Source organism: Grampus griseus (assembly GCF_964374135.1).
Source record: "Grampus griseus genome assembly, chromosome: 7".
Taxonomy (NCBI): domain Eukaryota; kingdom Metazoa; phylum Chordata; class Mammalia; order Artiodactyla; family Delphinidae; genus Grampus; species Grampus griseus.
Window position 1 is genome coordinate 69,512,476 of NC_139001.1, and position 21,537 is coordinate 69,534,012.

The window sequence follows — 21,537 nt, forward strand, 5'->3', positions numbered from 1 at the left end:
CCCGGTCCAGGAAGATCCCATGTGCCGTGGAGTGTCTGGGCCCGTGAGCCATGGCCGCTGAGCCTGTGTGTCCGGAGCCTGTGCTCTGCAATGGGAGAGGCCACAACAGTGAGAGGCCCGTGTACCGCAAAAAAAAAAAAAAATCAACATTAAAAAACTCAGTTGAGCTTCTATAAACAACAATGTGCAATCTAAAAAAGAAATTAAGGAAACAACCCCATTTAGAATAGCATCAATAAGAATAAAATACTTAGAAATAAACTTAACCAAAGATGTGAAAGACTTTTACACTTAAAACTATAAAACATTGCTGAAAGAAATTAGAGGACACAAATGAATGGAAAGATATAAATGTGTTCATGAATTGGAAGACTTAATATTGTTAAAAACACCCATATTACTTGAAGTGATCTACAAATTCAGTGCAATCGCTACCAAAATTCCAATGACATTTTTTATAGAAATAGAAAAAATAATCCTAAAATTCATATGGAACCATGAAGGATCCTGAATAGTCAAAACAATCTTGAGAAAAAAAGAATGAAGTTGGAAGCCTCACACTTCCTAATTTCAAAATATATTACAAAGCTAGAGTAATAAAAACAGTATGGTACTAGAACAAAGACAGATATATAGACCAATAGAACAGAATAGAGAGCCCAGAAATAAACTCTCACCTATGCAGTCAAAAGACCTTCAACAAGAATGGCAAAGCTGCACAATGGGGAAATGCTGAAGTCTCTTCAACAAATCATGCTGGGAAAATCAGATATCCACAAGCAAAAGAATAAAATTGAACCCTTATCTGACACCATTCACAGAAATCAATTCAAAATAAATAAAAGACTTAAACATTAGACCTAAATTTGTAAAATTTCTAGAAGAAAATGGGGAAAGCTTTATTACATTGGTCTTAGCAATGATTTCTTGGATATGACACCAAAACACAGGTAATAAATGCAAAAATAGACAGTGGGACTACATTAAACTAAAAAGCTTCTACATAGCCAAGGAAACAATAAGCAGAATGAAAAGGCAACCTGTGGAATGGGAGGAAATACATGCAAACTGTATCTGATAAGGCATTAATATCCAAAATATATAAGGAGTTGCTACAACTCAATAGCAACAAAACAAATCACTCAATTTAAAAATGGACAAAGAAAAATAAAAAATATAAATAAATTAAAAATGGACAAATGACCTAAATAGACATTTCTCCGAAGAAGATCTACAAATGGTCAATAAGTATATGAAAAGATTTTTGACATCACTAATCATCAGGGAAATGCAAATTGAAACTACAATGAAGTATCATCTCACACCTGTTAGGATGACCAATATGAATGAAACAAAACAAAACAACAGAAAATAAGAAGCATTGGTGAGAATGTGGAGAAACTGGAACCCTTGTGCACGGTTGTTAGAAATGTAAAATGATGCAGCCACTATGGAAAACACTCTATAGGTTCCACCAAAAAATAAAATAGAGCTACTACATGACCCAGCAATCCCATTTCTGGATCCAAAGAGAACTGGATCTTGAAGAGATATTGCATTCCCACGTTCATTTCAGTATTGTTCACAATGAGCCAAGAAGTGGAAACAATCTAAATGTCCATCAACAGATGAATGGATTTTAAAAAGTATAATACATGCATACAATGGAATATTATGCAGTCATTTAAAAAAAAGAAGGAAATTCTGTCATATGCTACAACATGGACGAACATTAAGGATATTGTGCAAAGTGAACTAGAAGGACAAATACTGCATGATTCCACTTATATGAGGTATCTAAAATAGTAAAACTTATAGAAACAGAAAGTAGAATTGTAGTTTCCAGGGACGGGAAGAGAGAAATGGGGAGTTGCTGTTCAATGGGTAAAGAGTTTTAGTTATGCACTATGAAAAAGTTCTGGAGATCTGCTGTGCAACATCTGCTGTACTCTACACTTAAACTTTTAATAAAGAGTTAACAGGATAGAATTATTGAATTCTTGGGGAAGCTAGAGGACGTTCAAGCACAGAAGCCCAGAGCAAAAGAAGGCAGTCAGCAATTCCAGGAAAAATAAAAGGCTTTACAAGAAAGACATGTTCCAAAGAGGAAGAAAACTGAAATATATAACGATTTTGAGCAGCTCATGAAATGTTGAAAAAGAAAATTCATTTTACCATGATGTTAAGAACACTGTTGGGGTTTTATTCTTCACTATATATATTTTTAGTTATTTTCTTAGTGGTTGCTGTACAGCTTACCACATACATTCAGTTATTAGGCTCCATTAATTGCTCGCTGATTGTGCTATTGTTTTTGACAGAAACCTGGGGCATAAAATGCTCTGGTGGTATGATGCAATTAAACTCTAGCTCCTTTGCAGTTGAGGTCATTGTTTGAGGTTCTTCTGGCCCCAAGAGGACTCTCCTTAGTTGTCTCTTTTCCTGGTTCTCTCTGGTATAGTAGCTGGCCTATTGTTTAGCCTGTGTCTCTCATAAAGCTACCTACCTCCTCTTAATTGCTTTTCACCAGAACTTCCATTATTTTTTTAATTTAGTTTAATTTTTATTTTATACGGGAGTATAGTTGATTTACAATGTTGTGTTAGTTTCAGGTGTACAGCAAAGTGATTTAGTTTTTTATATATATATATATATATATATATATATATATATATATATATCCCTTCTTTTTCAGATTCTTTTCCCATATAGGTTATTACAGAATACTGGATTGAGTAGAGTTCCCTGTGCTATACAATAGGTCCTTGTTGATTATTTTATATACAGTAGTGTGTATATGTTAATTCCAAACTGCTAATTTATCCCTCCTCCCCACCTTTCCCTTTGGTAACCATAAGTTTGTTTTCTTTCTTTTCTTTGTTCTTCTTTTTTTTAAAATGTAGTTTCCTATTAAAGGAACTTCAGGTGTGAGGTAGGTCAGGGAGATTTTTAATTAATTAATTAATTAATTAATTTGTTGCATTGGGTCTTAGTTGTGGCAGGTGGGCTCCTTAGTTGCAGCTCGCGGATTCCTTAGTTGCGGCTCGCTGACTTCTTAGTTGCAGCACATGGGCTCCTTAGTTGTGGATCACCAGCTCCTTAGTTGCTGCATGCGAACTCCTAGGTGCGGCATGCATGTGGGATCTAGTTCCTGGACCAGGGATCAAACCCAGTCCCCCTGCACTGGGAGCACAGAGTCTTAAGCACTGCACCACCAGGGAAGTTCCCATAAGTATGTTTTCGAAGTCTGTGAGTCTGTTTCTGTTTTGTAAATATGTTCATTGTACCATTTTTTTTTAGATTCCACATATAAGTGCTATCTGCTCTTAAAACAATTTCCAGAGACTTTCTATTATTGCTTTCTAGAATGATTTTCACCAGTAAAGTTGTTTCACCAGTGAGAGGGTCCTTAGAGTTCCTTATGCTACCATTCTGGAAGAATGTTGTTTTCTGAATGCCATAGGAGTCATGATACTAGAGCCATAGAGAAAAAAATGTAACCTATGCACACTACTTGACTCTAGAGTGAGAAATATTTAAATAGCTATAACTATGTAAAGGTTTTTAAAATGTGGTTTTAAAAAAGTTTTTTAGAATCAACCTTTAGGCAAATTGTTTAACACTTAACTATGGTTAGAGAATAAAAGATATGTTAACAACCACTACAATAGAATCAGGGGTAGGGAGATAGAAGGAAGAACAGAGAATTGAAAGGAAAGGTAGAATTATTTATCTCTTCTTAAAGTATAAAAAATTAATAAACGGAAACCTCATGTAAATAGAGTTGGGAGACCAGATGGGGGAGCCACATGCCCCAAGACAATAGCAGAGCTCAGTAGGAAGAAGAAAGACTTCCTCCTCTTTCCTGTCAAGAGCTCATCCTGGGAGAGGCTGTCACAATTCAGCCAATGAAAAGCCATGGACTGTTTGCTTACTATGGCCCTCCCAACTCCTTTTCCGCCTCTAGAAGAGTTCTTCTCTCCATTTTTGCAGGGGGCTTGCACGTTGTTATGCTTGCTGATCCCAAATTGAAATTCTTTGCAGATCCTGAATAATAACCCCCCTTGTTTTGTTTTGTTTTGCTAGAGAAATAACTGGCAGTCTATTTGTTTTAGGTCAACAATTTGATGGCCCTTATGAGGATCCCCAGAAAACCCCCAACAACTCTGAGGCTGGTGAGCAAACAGGTGTGGTACCAACATTGAGCCCTTGTTGCTCACTGCTTTTTTCATCAACCCTGGATTTTGAGGGTTAGTCTTTCTCCTGGATTTGAGCTTCCATCCACTTTGCATTTTGAAGCTCTCCAGGTTTTATTCAGGATCTATTTTAAGGTTTCTTCCTTTCTGGTTAAGGCCTTGCTCTGTATGTGAGTATTCATTTGGCACTTTGGTATGATTTTGAAATCAGACTGTTCCAGCTGGAACTGGCTAGCCTTCGGCCCATTCCTTTTGGAACAGGAGCTGTTCCTCCTGGAACTGGCTAGCTTTTGGCCCATTTCTTCAGGAACAGGGGGATGTTTCATTGGAACTGTGCCAGTTCAGCCTTTGGCCCAATTCCATTTCGAATAGGGGCTGTTCTATTGGAACTGTGCTGAGCAGCTTTGGGCCTGGCTCCTCTGGGACTAGACTGTTCCTTTAGAACTGGCTGGTATTAGGCCTGCAGGTTATTTGGGCTGTTTAAGCTATTACAGCTATTTGAGCTTCTTGAAAATTATTCTCTTACTCTAGAGAAACCCTCCGAGAAATGGGATCCCAGTTATCTAAATATTTTGAGGGTCCCCCTCTTACAGGGACCCTGGCCAATTTTTGTTTGAAAACCACGATTCTTCCTCAGGCACATTTCTAACTAAATGGATTGACCCAATCAAAGGCAATTTACAGTATCAATGGTGATTATGAGGAACTTTTTATATCTCCAAACTTAACTTTTCTTAAAGCTGAATTGGACAACCATAGCTCTAAAATTTCCAAAACTGAATGGAATGCATATTTCAATTGGTAATTTGAGGGTTCCAAATGTTATCAAGAGCCTAAAACCGCCTCTCTGCAAAATAGGACTTTAAGTTTTACTGAGGCAAACAAAGAAAGAAAGATAAAATGGCTTCCTAAGCCTCATGCTCTTCTTCTTTGGCTTCTTTATCTCAGGCTTTGCCTCTGGTGCTACCTTCCTCCTTTCCTTCTATGCCATATACAGCTCCTCTATACCCTCAGTTCCACCATACTAATTCTCTCACTGAAGTTCCCTTTTTCTCTGAAACTCGCCACTCCCTTTCCCTCTGAACTTGTCCCTTAAAATTAAGCCTTTCGAGGATCCAGAGGCTAAACCCTTAATTTCTTATACTCCCTGGATTAAAGGTGAACTGCCAGCCATAGTCAAAGATTTTCCCGGAGTAAATGAAGATTCTCACAGATTTGCTGAGGGATTTAATATAGTCAGTCAAATTTATCAACTGGGTTTCTCTGACATATCAGCTAGTTCATATACTTGTCAGTGAAGGCCAGGTTCAGCATTGGATGAAAAATGCTAATTCGGAAAATCTTAAAAGATCTCTAGAATTACAACCAGAGACCCACCTACTAACTTATTATATGATCAGGCTCAGGAAATTGCTAGGTGTCTTCATAGGGCAATTTCTAGGGCTTTTCCAAAGCCTATTGATTAGAACAAAATTCAGACTTATACACAAAATTCTGATGAATCTGTTCATTACTATTACAATCGACTTCAGATTATTTTTTAAGAAAATTCTGGTCTTCCTTCAGATGTTGTTTCACCAAGGTAGCTTTTAACTCTATGTTTTTTAGTGGGTTGAACCTGGATCAGCCCACTAAATAGGATGCAATGGGAAATTGTGTTCACTCTAGATTTAGTTAATCTGGCAAACCAGCTCTCTCACACTCTAGAGGAGTCACCTAAAAGGGAGACCACTAAAATTCTTAATCTTCAACTCCAGCAAAGTAAGCCCCCTAAATGAAACCAAAACCCTCCTAGTTTCTGCTATTATTACAAAGAGCCAGAACATCAGAAAGGAGATCGGTACAAATGTACCTTCAGCCCTCTAACCAATGTCCTCTCAATTCTCAATGCCATGGCTCCAAAGAACTACAGGGGCTCTTCGCAATCTTCTTCTTAACTGGCTTAGAGAAACATTTCTCCAGATTGAGGATGAAATTCTTCCAGTCCTAACTGACAACAGAGCCACACTCTTGGTGCTCAGCCCCACTACAACAAAGTGGCCCCTGCCTCGATGTACTAAAACAGTCCAAATAGTGCGGATCTCTAATGAACCTCAAGAGGTTCCTGTCTCTAAACCTATTCCCTTTTGTTTAGGCCCTTTGAGGGATACACACCCTTTTCTCCTTAGTTCTTCTACCTCTAAGCATTTGTTAGGCTGAGACTTCTTAGAGAAGTATCATGCCAGAATTTCTTTCTCCCGAAAGGAGTAAATAATTCTAGGACTTCACAGTAGTCATTAAAGCAGCCAACCAGGTGGATTAAATGACCCTTTGGCATCTTTTATTTGCTTTGTCTCTGATGGTACTAGAGTTGAATTCAGGAAACACTGATCATTTTTCTCTGTTGAATCAGCTACCACCCTCCTCATGGAGAAAACCTCCAGCTAATATTGGCAAAATTCACAGCACAACTTTCATCAAGATTCAAACACATCCTTCAAAACTTCTTCCTGGAATTAATCAATAGCCTATAAGTAAAGAAGTCCTTCAAGTTATAAAGCCCATAATAAAAGCTTACAAGGCTCAAGGCTGCATTATCCCTTGTATTAGGTCCTATGATACTCCTATTTTGGGGGGTGGGGGTTGAGAGTTTATTCCTTAAGTAAGAACCAAGCTTAATTTATTCACAAAAGAAAAAAGAGTTGAGGCAAGGGGAAAGACAAGTTTTACACAAAATTACAACAATAACTCCCTTTGGTAAAATGGGTGGAGGTTTGGGCTTCCCTGGTGGCGCAGTGGTTGAGAGTCCGCCTGCCGATGCAGGGGACACGGGTTCGTGCCTCAGTCCGGGAAGATCCCACATGCCACGGAGCGGCTGGGCCCGTGAGCCATGGCTGCTGAGCCTGTGCGTCCGGAGCCTGTGCTCCGCAAAAAAAAGGGTGGAGGTTTGTCTAGGATGTCAAAGCAATAAACAATATTGTTATCCCTTGACAACCTGCCATTTCTAACCCTCATATGATGCTAACATCCATTCCCATTGGAAATAAATTCTTTACTCTAATTGATTTATGTGGTACATTCTTTGGTATTCCAGTTGAAGCTAGCCAATACTTCTTTGCCTTTACTTGGGAAGAAAAACAATTCACCTGGACAGTAATGCCTCAGGGTTTTACTGAGAGTCCTTTTTATTTCTCACAAATTCTGAAGGCTGATCTGGTTGACATAAAGTTCCCTGGGGGTTCTGCTTTGTTGTAATATATGGATAACTTGCTTCTTTGCTCTCTGTCTCAAGCCTCCTCACAGGAAGACAGTATCCATTTGCTAAAGCTTTTAGCCTTAAAGGGACATTAGGTTGCCAAGGAAAATTGCAGTTTTCCCAAGCCCAGGTTTGATATTTGGGGCATCTGATATCAGAACAAGGGTTACACTTAAATTTAGATAGGCTTCATGGTGTCCTAAATTTCCCAAAACCCAAAACTAAGCACCAACTGCAAGGTTTTCTCCGGCTAGCTTGTTACTGCTGAAATTGGATTCCAATTTCTCTCTTATGGCCAAACCTCTGTATTTTTTGATAAATAACAACCCTGACCCAATTTTATGGGAAGAATAAGATGATACAATATTCTAGTACTTAAAGGAGAGTTTGATAAACCCACCTGCCCTTGGGCATCCCTATGCTCAGATTCCCTTTTCCTTTGTGTATGTGAAAGGGAAGGGAATGACTTTAGGGTTCTCATCTAAAAACAGGTCAATGGGACCACCATTGACCCCTTGGGTACTTTAGCTAGTAACTGGATCCTGTGGCAAGAGGACAACCCCCCCTTGCCTTAGAGCCATTACTAACACCACTCTTTTGGTTAAGGCCACTGAGAAAAATGTTGTGGGATCCCCTTTAACAGTTTTTGTACCTCATCCAGTAGAAGTCCTCCTGACATCTCAATCCACTCAACATTTCTCAGTTGGCTACCTCATCTCCTATGAAGTCCTTCTGTTAACTCCTCCTCTTTTATGTTCTAATAAGCTTAACCCTGCTACTCTTTTCTCCTCTTTCTTTGATGAAGTCTTTCAAAACTGCTTAATGCTGGTGAATCACCTCCCGACTCCTCGTGATGATCTGCAGGAAATTCATTTTGGTAATGCTGACCTCTCATGGTTCACTGATGGTTCTTATTTTAAAGGTAAAAATGGCAAATATTGTGCTGGCTATGCTGCTGCAACTGCCTTTGATAGTGTTGAGGGAGTATCTTTTCCTCTGGCTACTTTAGTCCAAAAGGCTGAATTATACACTCTTACATAGGCTTGTACTTTAACCAAGAGCAAAACTGCCAATATTTATACACATGGTAGATATGCTTTCAGAGTAGCTCATGATTTTTTAATATTATGGAACAATATGGCTTCCTTACTTCCAGTGGAAATAAAGTTTAAAATGGCCCCTATGTTCAGGAATTATTGGATGCATTACTTTTATCTGACACTTTAGCTATTATCAATATTCTGGGTCATTCTAGACTTGACTCTCTGAAAGCTAAGGAAAATTACCTTGCTTACATTTTCACAAGGAATGCTGCCCTTAAAGGAACCAACAGCAGCCAACCCTTTTCACGGTCCAAAGGGATATTTCTCCAAATGATAACTTAGAAAAACTGGCTAGAGAAGCCCAACAATTGACCTCAGAAAAGGAAAAACAAGATTAGAAATTCAAGAATTGTTGGTTTGATAAAAAGAGAAAGTTCTGGTTTGGACCAAATAACAACCTAGCCCTACTGGAGACTCTAAAATTCCCACTCCTCACCACTGTACATGCATTAAATCTTTGGTCTACTGACAAAATGATAGCTTTCGTGAATCAATATTGGTAGGGAAACACTAACAAAGCCACAAAAAGTGCCTACTTTACTTGTCCTGCTTGTCTGAAATACAACCCAGGGAAGCCTGCTTTTACTGCTCCTGGACATTTGAAACTGCCTAATGGACCATTCGAGGTCTGGCAAATGGCGTCACACAATTTCCTCTGTCTCAATGGATATAAGTATGTTTTAGTCATAGTCTGCATACTTTCACACTGAACTGAAGCTTTCCCTTGCAGACGAGCTACTGCCTCTCTGTGACTAAAGTTCTTTTGGAAAAGATTATGCCCAGTAAGAGAACTCTTGAACTTCATAGCCATCCCATTTCACTAGTCAGGTACTTCAACAAGTCTGTGCTGTTTGGCTGCCTTTACAACACTTTCACTGTTCTTATCACCCTCAATCCTCTGGTTTAGCTGAATGCATGAATGGCATTATTAAGACTCAGTTGGCAAAACTTGTAGAATCTCTCAAAATACCTTGGCCAAAAGCATTGCTGTTGGTCTTTTAAAATCTCAGATCCACCTCTTTGGGAATTCATAAACTCTCACTCTTTGAGATAGTCACTGGATGCCCAATGCATGTGGCTCCTAACTCTTTTGACCTACAGCTGATAAAAGGAGAGATATTCCAATACTGCAAAGGCCTAATTACTTCTATTAAAAATAAAAAAGTATTTTCGTAGAGCAATCTTTTCAGAGTGCACTCTCAAGAGACAAAGACCTTGAGCATCACACCTTGCAATCTGAAGATTTTGTCTATTGGAAAAGACACATTCAGAAGGACTCTCTTCAACCTTGCTGGAAAGGTTGAACACCTATCAGGTGTTGCTAACTGACCCTTGTGCCACCAAACTCCAGGGAATAGACTCGAGTTCACGTGACACACCTAAAGAAAGCACCAAATCCTAATTGGACTTGCACATTATCTGTTGACCTCAAAGTAAAGATTTCCCAGAATTGAAGCAGATGACATCTGATGAGACACCTTTTCCCAGATATCTAAACCAGGCCTATTGGATGTCTGTCACCAAACCTTTGATGATGACATGTGCTTCAGATGATCTCCAGTGTCTGTGATCTTGATAACATGGACTTTAGATAAAAAGTGTCTGAGAGTTCTTCCTCCTACATCTCCTTGTTACTCAAATGTGACCTCAGTAGGTTTCAAATTTGTGCACTTTCCTTCCAACGTGGGACACTATACTCAGGTAAGGTCCTTCCTTGAAAGGAGGATCAAAAGCCTTCCAAAAAGCCACTGAAACCAGAAAACCTGACTCTTGACCAGCAGTGCTTTCAGAGAAAGATCTTGATGAAAAGGGGAAAATGTAAAAAAATGATAAACAGAAACTTCAACTAAATAGAGTCAGGAGGGGAAGTTCTCATGCCCTATGACAATAGCAGAGCCCAATAGGGAGAAGAAAGACTTCTCCTTTCCTGGCAAGAACTCATCCAATGAGATTGTCACAACTCAGCCAATAGAAAACGATGGACTATTTGGTTACTATGGCCCTCCCAATTTCCTTTTCCCCTCTATAAAAGAGTTCTCTCATTTTTGCAGGGGGCTTGCACGTGGCTTGCCATGGTTGCAGATCCCAAATTGCAATTCTTTACTGACCTTGAATAAACCCATTTTTGCTAGAGAAATAACTGGCAGTCTATTTGTTTTAGGTCAACACAAAGTAGAAAGTAAAGAGAATTATCTACAACTCGTGGAACAAGAAATAGAGGCTTATATGCGTTACTTGTGGTTATTTGTTTATTTATGTACAAAGGTTACTGGAATGATGAGACTTAGGATATGATATAATTATTTTGGAAGGAGAGACAGCAAGAAGAAAGGTTGGAGGTGGGAGTAGAAAGTGAGCTAAATCTATATTCATAAGAACAAAAGTAAATCAGTCACATTTAATATTGGTAAACCAACAAATAGTAACATAAGCATATTATTTAGAGATATTTAGGTACTACCAAAAATAAAAACAAATCTAGGATAAAAGCACTTTCAGTGAGCTGGTGCTTTAATTATAATCTTTCTTTACTATTTGCATTTTTCAGGATGTTTATGGATTATTTTGATAACAATAAAATGTATTTGAAAAAATAATTGGTTCCCCTTGTGGCAGCTCTAAATTTACTTTCTTATTTCGATGTGTCAAAATTATCTTGAAGTCCCTCCTGTATCTAGTTTTGTCTTTTAATTTTCTCTCTTTAAAAAATTCAAAAGTTTCCAATCATGGGGAAGCCATTCCAGTATTTCTCTGAAACATATCATACCCTGCTTGATTAGAATTATATGCTCAAGTTATTTGGATCGTTTTCAACGTATGTCATCATCTAATGTTCAAAAAGTGATCATCTTTAGCAGTATCTGTCCCTGGTAGCTTTTAAAACAGGTTATTCCTCAATGTCATTTTCACTGTAATTCAAAACTTACTGCTTCTGTGATAAAGAAACATGTTAAACTTGCTTTTTGGTCATTAACTTAATGTACCCATCTTGTCTAGATTCTGAGATAGCCATAATTTTTTCCACTTCAGTTTGTAAAAACTGCCTCATTTCTTTTTCCATGTAGAATAAGCATCGTAGAAATACTAAAAACATGAATTGCTTAAAAATTATGATACAAATTTAATTACTTGTGGATATTGAATACAGGATACTTTTGTGGTGGTCTATGTATCAGATAATTTGTGTACCACTTCAAATCCTATCAGCCATACCTCTTCTTCTAGCCTCTGCTGCAGTGATCAGTACTTCAGAGACTTCAACTGTTCACTTTCAGGTGCAACCCCTTGAAGCCTTTCTTCAGGCTGCATCATGTATCTTTCTTCCTGCTCTTATACTGCTGCCATCCTTAACAATGGGTGATAGAGGTTGCTGGATATATGCTTCCCCTTTTCATCCCCAGGGCAAACATTTGTGAGTTGCATTTCATAAGCCTTCTTAGAGATCCTATCAAATCAAGCATCAGTCACCTATACTTTTGACCAACTAGGTAACACGGTTTCTTACTGGCTTTATCTCCTTCCCTATATCACTGTCTTAGTCTATTCAGGCTGCCATAATAAAATGCCATAGACTGGGTGGTTTAAACAATAGAAATTTATTTTCTCACAGATCTGGAGGCTGCAAGTCCCAGACCAGGGTGCCAGCATGGTTGAGTTCTTCTGAAGACCCTCTTCTGGCTTGCAGATGGCCACCCTCTCCCTGTGTCCTTACATGGCAGAGAGAGATGAGAGAGCTCCTCCCCTCCTTACAAGGACACAATTGATCAGATTTGGGCCCTACTCTTATGACCTCATTTAACCTTGATTACCTCCTGAGACACTATCTCCAAATACAGTCAAAATGGAAGTTAGGGCTTTAAAATATGAATTTCGAAGGGACACAATTCAGTCCATAGCAATCAGTCCCTCACTGTTCTTTACTCCTGCTCCTTAAGATCAATTACCTTCAAGGAAGCCTCTGACTTAGGCTGTGCTTTCAGGGGAACCGAGGATACAGTATGTTTTGTTCTATATGTGTGATAACAGAAAAAAGGATTCACTGAAAGCTTAGTCATAAGGCATTATTCACGATGCTTAATTAATTCAATAAAAAGTTAACGAGTGTCACGCAAGACACCAGGCTAAGTGTAGTATTAAATAAGAGACATGATCCTAGTGGCTTTCTTTAAACGCAGAAGAGAAATACTACACAGTCAATTACATAATTATATAAATACATTTGTGAAATGTACCATAAAGAAGTCTAGGTCACTAATGTAAATAAAAGGGGAGCCACACCTTGAGTCTGGGTGCCTAAAGAAAACAAGGTTTAAGCTGAGATCTAAAAGATGAACGAAATTTAGTAAGAAATGATGATGTGGGCACGGTGGTGCGGGTGGTGGGCTAGAGAGAGCAAAAAGCAGGTAGAAAGGCCTGAGTCAGGGAGACATGCACAGGAAGGTTAGCATAGCTGAAACAGAAGGGGAGTGGGGGGAAGAGATGGGGATGGGACTGTGAGATAGGCAAGGCCCAGACTGTGCGGACTGAGCATTGAGGGTCCTAGTATTTTGAATGTTAAAATGAGAACCCTAGGAAGCCTTTGAAGAATTTTTTGAAAGATTTTTTTTTTTATCCCATTGTTGTTTTGGTTTCTGTAACTAATGTTGGTTACACAGCCCTCATTTACAGTTCATTTTGTTAATTGAAAATATCAGATCTAGGCATATCTAGATCAATTGTAGCTCCAGGTCTCAAGGAATGACATTAAAGGAAAGTACTCAGGTCACTGAGAGGTCTTGCAAGAAGAGTTAGTGGACATAGTAGAGAATTGTGGTAGGAAAGGTCCTCGATCTGTCATTCACCAAGGGAAGTGTAGGTGGCAGATCAGGTGAGCTACCACAGATGCCTAATCTACGTTATCATGCATGTCACTCCAAGACATGATTTCTGAGTTTCAGGTTGGGATCCAAGGACAAATTCTAATATGAATAACCTTTCCACACTTAACGAAGATACCCAGACACTTGTCTAGGGACAAAAAGTTAACAATAGAGCTCCAGGCAGCATGTCTGTAGTCTGAAGTAAGATGACTATTTGTTTAAAAAAAAAAAAGTAAGACTTAAAGTATCCACACTGATCTTGAACCCTCCCCTAAATGGAGGCTTAGAGATAACATCTACAGTAGTCTCCAAGAACGATCCATTGTGTCTACAATATCTTGTCCCAAATCTCTGGCTCCAATTTTACAGTTGTGCCAGGATTAGATGAAAAACTATTAGGTGAAAAAGCAAGGCTTGCAGGCCTACAAATGTCTTGCTACTGTTCTGTTCATATATATATGAACTTGCCAACGTCTTTCTGTAAGGCAGTTCACTAGTAAGGGGCAGTGTATTCCCATGATGGGAAATTCCTCCAAATGAATTTTTCTGTTACTTTACCTCAAAAAATAAAATAAAATAAAATAAAAAAGGCCTAACACCACAGGAGCTTGAAGGGAAAACATTTGAGAAAAGTTTTTTATATTCTGAAAATTTGGTAAATGTATTGATGACAAAAGGAAACTAAAATGCAAAACAAAGAAAATATGCCAAATTTCTCACAGGAGTAATATAATAAGAGAAAACTAGCATGATAGTAGATGTATACATTAAGCATACATCTAACATAAATATATATATGCATACATATAACAGAATATTATTTAAAAGGAAGAATTTTATTTGAAATAACAGAATTTTATTTGAAAGAAAGTTGGGAACAAAAACATTTATTAGCCATTTGATCCCATTTATATTACTAACAAAGGGCACATCAATGGATATTTGAAGTTATTTATCTGCATATTTTAGCAAAATCACTAAATTAGCCAGCTCTTCTGTTAACTTACTCCACTTAAGCAACAAAAACTGCTATTTCTGACTCATCTGAATAAAGGCAAGTGAACTTAAGACCTAACTTATTGTAAAATGAATTCTTTAAAGCTATAACTCATGCCTTTACTCTGATTTACACTTGGGAAAATTAATAATTATTTCAAATGAAAATTTAGTCACTGCTCAAAGATTAAAGTACTAACACATTTTTAAAAAGAAGAAGAAGAAATCAGGATAAACCCTTCATCTTGCTGGAGGACTCATGTAACTTGGCTCTTGGAAACCAGTACCATGGTGTCCAGCTGTAAGATTGGCCCATCCATCTTCAACAGCAACCTGGCCAATTCAGGGGCTGAGTACTTCTAGACACTGGTCTCTGGGGCAAATATGTGCATCTGGATACAACAGATGGGTATTTGGTTCACAGTGTCACTTTTGGTCACCCTATGGTAGAGTCTCCAAAAGCAGCTATGACGGGATCCTTTCTTTTTTTTTTTTCTGCGGTACGCGGGCCTCTCACTGTTGTGGCCTCTCCCGCTGCGGAGCACAGGCTCCGGACGCGCAGGCTCAGCGGCCATGGCTCACGGGCCCAGCCGCTCCGCGGCATGTGGGATCTTCCCGGACTGGGGCACGAACCCGTGTTCCCTGCATCGGCAGGGGGACTCTCAACCACTGCGCCACCAGGGAAGCCCGGGATCCTTTCTTTGAAATGCACAGGATGGTTTCTAGGCTGGAACAGTTGGTAAAGCCAATGGCTGCAGTAGGGGTCAATCCATATATATGAGAACCCAGGGGCCTTAATTAAAGACATTTGGGAGAATGAGACAAAGGTTGGACTTGCCATCAAACTAGGAATGACAGTTGAGTATTTGGCACCATGGGCTAATCAGATAGATATGGCCTTGGTTACACCAGTTGAACCTGGGTTTGGAGGGCAGAAATTTATGCAAGATATGATGCCAAAGTTTCATCAGTCAAGGGTCCAATTTCTGTCTTTTGGCAGAGAGGTTAATGGTGAAGTGTAGACCATGACACTCTCCATAACTGTGCAAACACAGTGGCTAACATGATTGTGTCTGGCAGTGCTATTATAAGGAATGAAGACCCCAGATCTGCGACCAACCTGTTAAGAGATATTTGCTCAGAAGCTACTCAGAAACAATCTCTTCATTGGTGAAATCTCAAGGAGCCCAATGTTTCTATTCATGAAATTTCCCTTTTATTGGAAAACAAGAATGGTGACTACCAAATCATATTGCATGAAGTGGTGCTGCTTTCCTGAGCAATTATTCATTCCCATGACTAAAACCTATTGTGCAAAACGTTCTGAGAGGTTAGAAACTGGGGTGCATACCTACATTTTTAATGATGGCATTTAAAGATTAGGGTACAGAAATACCCTGTTTATTATTGGGAGATTTGATTTTTATAAAGAGTAAAAATATAGCTGTCTTAAGATTATAAACAGAAATGTATCTTAATGCCTAAAGAAGGCATATTACCTATTATGAAGAAAATTATTTTTCTGCATTTCTGAAAAGAATTTTCTGTTGTTTCCCATCTGTTATCCAAAAGTAAATGAAGCCCTTATGTTTTTCCTGTTTCATCATTTGTGATTTGATAATATGAGCAGAATAAAACTAATGAAAAATATAAGCTTGAATCTGGTTAGGATGGCATACCATATTCCTTTTGCATCTAAAACATCTATATTTTCCCTTTTTACTTTACAGTCAAATACATAAAAACTATTTTCAAAATGTCTGAAGCCCAGGGGTTTTCAGGTGGTCTGCTCTAAAATATAGGCATTGATTTTATCAGGATGTTTTCTTTGCCAGCTTTGCTTAAGGGGTAGATTATTCAGTGATTTTTCCTCCTTTCTTAATGCCACCTACCATTCTTAAGGACATTAAATAATGCTGTTGCTTTAGTTCTGAGTACAAGGAAAAGTAAAGTCTCTATTTGGAAGTAATATTGAGCTGAAACTTGACTCTGCCCCTTTAGGCCTATTTGACCTCTGAAAAATCACACAACCTCTTTGAGCTTCTATTAACTCATTATACATCAAATGTAATTATAACAATTGTGCAGGATCATGTTGAGCCTTAAAAGAGGCACCATAAAATATGCAAAGTTTCCAGTACTATTCCTAGAATTTAGTAGATGCTCAATACAGTATATAAGTTTATGTTATGAGTTATAAAATACTTTGATATAATCGCATTAAATTTACAAATCATTCTTATGACTGCTAGGACAGGTATTTTTCTCCCCATTTAAAAATAAGAAAGTAAAGCTCAGTAGCAGGCTGGTACCATGGAAAGTCTCTAGTAGGCATAGAATTTTTGGTCTGTACTCCTTTTAAAATGCAGCCCATAGGGAACACACCCTAACAAAATAAAGACTATGTGACAAGCCCACAGCTAACATCATATCCAATGATGAAAAGTTAAAAGCATTTCCTCTAAGATCAGGAATAAAACAAGAATGCCCACTCCTTGAAGTAAGTCAGAAAGAGAAAAACAAATATCGTATATTAACACATATATGTGGAATCTGAAAAAAATGGTATAGACGATCTTATTTACAAAGCAGAAATAGAGACGTAGACGTAGAGAACAAATGTATGGATACCAAGGAGGAAGGGAGGGGATGGGATGAATTGGGAGACTGGGACTGACATATATAGACTATTGATACTATGTAAACTATAAAATAGATAACTAATGAGAACCTACTGTATAGCACAGGGAACTCTACTCAATGCTCTGTGGTGACCTAAATGGGAAGGAAATCCAAAAAGAGGGGATATATGTATCCGTATAGCTGATTCACTTTGCTGTGCAGTTGAAACTAACACAACATTGTAAAGCAACATTTATACTTCAACAAAATTAAAAAAAAAAGATTGCCCACTCTTGTCACTTTCATTCAACATAGTATTAGAAGTTCTAGCCAGAGCAACCAGACAGGAAAAAACATAAAAGGAATTCAAATTGGAAAGGAGCAAATTAAACTGTAACTGTTTGCAGATGACATGATACTATACACAGAACATTCTAAAGACACCACGAAGAAACTACTAGAACTCATCAATGAATTTAGAAAGTTGCAGGATACAAAATTAATATACAGAAATCTGTTGTATTTCTATAAACTAACAATGAGAACTATCAGAAAGAGAAATTAAGAAAGTAATCTCATTTACAATTGCATCAAAAAATAAAATACCTGGGAATAAATCAAACTGAGGAGGTAAAAGACCTATGCTCAGAAAACTATAAGACACTGAATAAAGAAATTTAAGACAACACAAAAAAGATGAAAATATGTACCAGGTTTAGGGACTGGAAAAAGTAATACTCTTAAAATGACCATACTACCCAAGGCAATCTACAGATTTAATGCAATCGTTATCAAAATACCAATGGAATTTCCCACAGAACTAGAACAAATAATTGTAAAATTTGTATGGAAACCCAAAAGACCCTGAATAGCTAAAACAGTCTTAAGAAAGAACAACAAAACTAGAGCTATCACACTTCCTGATTTCAAACTGTACTACAAAGCTACAATAATCAAAATGGTATGGTACTGGCACAAAAACAGAAACATAGATCAATGGAACAGAGTAGAGAGCCCAGAAATTAACCCACATTTATATTAATCTATTACAAAGGAGGCAAGAATATGCAATGGGGAAAAGACAGCCTCTTCAATAACGGTATTGGGAAAACTGGACAGCTACATACAAAGGAATCAAACTGAGCTGGTTTCTGACACCATATAAAAAATAAACTCAAAAAAAAAATAACTCAAAATGGATTAAAGACTTATATGTAAGACCTGAAACCATAAAAATTCTAGATGAAAACTTAGGTATTACACTCTTAGATATTGATCTTAGCAAATTTTTTGGATCTGTCTCCTCAGGCAAGGGAAACAAAAACAAAAATAAACAAATGGGACTACATCAAGCTAAGAAAACTTTTGCACAGCAAAGGAACTATCAACAAAATGAAAAGGCCACCTACTGAATGGGAAAAGATATTTGAAAATGATATATCCAATAAAGGGTTAATATCCAAAATATACAAGGAACTCATACAACTCAACATCAAATAAACAAACAACCCAACTAAAAAATAGGCAGAGCACATGAATAGATATTTTTTTCAAAGAAGATGTACAGATGGCCAGCAGGCACATGAAAAGATGCTCAACATCACCAGAGTAATGCAAACTAAAACCACAGTGAGATATCACCTCACATCTGTCAGAACGGCTATTATCAAAAACACAACAAATAACAAGCATTGGTGAGAATGTGGAGAAAAGGAAATCCACATGCTCTATTGACAGGAATGTAAATACAGCCACTATGGAAAACAATAGAGAGATTCCTCAAAAAGTTAGAAATAGAACTATTTCTGTAAGCAAAGGTGGTGCCTGGATTTGGCCCATGAGCCATAGTTTGTTAACTCTGCTCTAGACTTTTAGAGATATAAGGAATTTGAGAACCTATCTGACGGGGTTTTCTTAGAAGGGATTTAAGGATTGGAATTTGAGAATTTTGGAGGCAGTTATTCCTGGGTTACTAGACCAGCTTTGTAACATTTCCTAATTGTCTTATCTCGGGCAAATTATTTAAGATGTCTATGCTTTGATATTCTCATCTCTAATTGAAGGTAATCATATATAATTTATGGAGGTGTTGGGAGAATTAGAAAAGACACTTAAAGTACTCAGGACAGTGTCAGGCACACAGGAAGCACCTGGAAGGTGTTAGCTGTGACAATCACCAATCCATTTTACAGAGGAGGGAGCAGAAGTCTAGACCCAGTTAAGGACTTGCCTAAGGTTACAGTAATAGTGGCAGAACCAGCCGTGCTTGTGCAAGTCGCAAACCTTTTGAGCCTCTGTCACTTGAACTGCAAAATGAGGGGGTTGGACAACATCTTCTCTTGGGACCTTCTAGTTCCACTGCCATCATTCTACTAACTGGCACCCTAGGGCTTAAAGAACTAATTTACCTCGGTAAGTACATTCCTTACAGTCTGGAAATGACTTCATACACAGCATCAGTAAACTGGCAGAAAAATCAGGCATTTGAGAGGGAGACTCTGATTTAGCATTAATAAACATACATATATTTATATATAATGTATAATTATGAATATTATATAATATATATTATATATCTTTTTTTAGTCACATATCTTAAATATCTAGGAAGGGAGCCAAGTCCTTGGCAATTAGTATTATGAATAATTGCACTGAATACATTTCAAGTCGTTCTTGGATATGCCTCAGGGACTTTTATGCTATACATTCTTATAACAAGTCAAGTATTTATGCATGTTCAGATTATTTTGACAAAATGATTAAAGTAATGAGATGGAAAAAAAAATCGAACTACAATATGATCCAGCAATTCTACTTCTGGGTATGTATTCAAAGAAAATGAAAACACTAATTTGGAAAAAATGCACCCCTGTATTCATTGCAGTATTATTTACAATAGCCAAGATACGGAAGCAACCTAAGTGGCAATTAATAGGTGAATAGATATGGAAGCAACCTAAGTGGTGATTAATAGATGAATGGATAATGTGTGTGTGTGTATGTATATATATATATATATATATATATATATATATATATATATATACATACACACACACACACACACACACACACACCACACACACACAATGGAATATTAACCATACAAAACAATGAAATCTTGCCATTTGTGACAATATGAATGGACCCAGAGGGTATTACGCTAAGTGAAATAGGTTAGACAGAGAAAGACAAATACTGTATGATTTCATTTATGTGTGGAATCTAAAAAATAAAACAAATGAACAAACATAACAAAACAGAAACAGAGTCATAGATACAGAGAACACACAGGCTGTTGCCAAGAAGGGAGAGGAGTGAGTGGAGGAGAGAAATAGGTGAGGGAGATTAAGAGGTACAAACATTCAGTTACAAAATAAATGAGTCACAGGTATGAAATGTACAGTGTGGGGAATATAGTCAATAATTACATAATATCTTTGTATGAAGACAGATGGTAACTAGATTATCATGGTGATCATTTTGAAATGTATAGAAATATTGAATCACTATGTTTTGTACCAGGAACTAATATAGCATTGTAGGTCAATTATACTTCAAAACATACAAACAAACTCATGAAAAAGAGATCAGATTTGTGGTTACCAGTGGCAGGGGGTGGGGATGATGAAGGCAGTCAAAAGGTACAAAATTCCAGCTGTAAGATAAATAAGTACCACAGATTTAATGTACAACATGATAAATATAATTAACACTGTTGTATATCATATATGAAATTAAGAGAGTAAATCCTAAGAGTTCTCATCACAAGGAAAAAAACTTTTGTTCTATTTCTTTAATTTGGTATCTATACAGGATGATGAATGTTCACTAAGTCATTGTGGTAATCATTTCATTATGTATATAAGTCAAACCACCATGCTGTATACCTTAAACTTAGACAGTGCTATATGTCAGTGATATCTCAATTAAACTAGAAGAGAAAAAAAAGTATATGCCCAAATATACTGAAACTGAAGAAAGACAAAGATAAAGAGAAAATCTTAACAACATCTAGGGAAAAAGACCTTGTTTTTAAAGAGCAACAGTAGGATTGACAATGACTTCTCCTGAGCTAAAATTTAAACCAATGGAATGAGGTTATTAACAGGCTAAAAGAAAACATTTGGCAATCCAGAATTCTATAACTAGTCAAATATTCATCAAGAATAAAGGTGAAATGGGTGAAGGTGAACAAAAGGTACAGACTTCTAGTTATAAGATAAATAAGTTCTGGGGATGTAATGGACCACATGGCGACTATTGTTAACAACACTTAATTGTATATTTGAAAGTTGCTAAGAGAGTAGATCTTAAAAGTTCTCATCACAAGAAAAATATTAACTATGTGTGGTGATGGATGTTATTATTAAACTTATTGTGATGATCATTTCACAATATACATATATATCATTAAATCACTATGTTGTGCACACCAAAAAATGGAGCCCATGGAAGGTGGGGTGGGCAAAGGAAGCTTCCTTTACTAACATTGTCTTATTTCCAGTCTAACTTTACTCTGTAAC

General features: G+C 37.4%; 1 protein-coding gene and 1 pseudogene across 10 annotated transcripts in view; one reads left to right on the forward strand and one right to left on the reverse strand.

Moving 5' to 3' along the window:
• SLC4A10 (solute carrier family 4 member 10) overlaps positions 1-21,537 on the reverse strand; it is a gene marked incomplete at both ends in the record, with an annotated part of 310,037 nt that overhangs the window by 47,970 nt on the left and 240,530 nt on the right. The window lies entirely within an intron of this gene.
• LOC309824941 (ribulose-phosphate 3-epimerase-like) lies at positions 15,096-15,563 on the forward strand (annotated as a pseudogene). The gene has a single exon. The product of its transcript is annotated as a ribulose-phosphate 3-epimerase-like (transcript).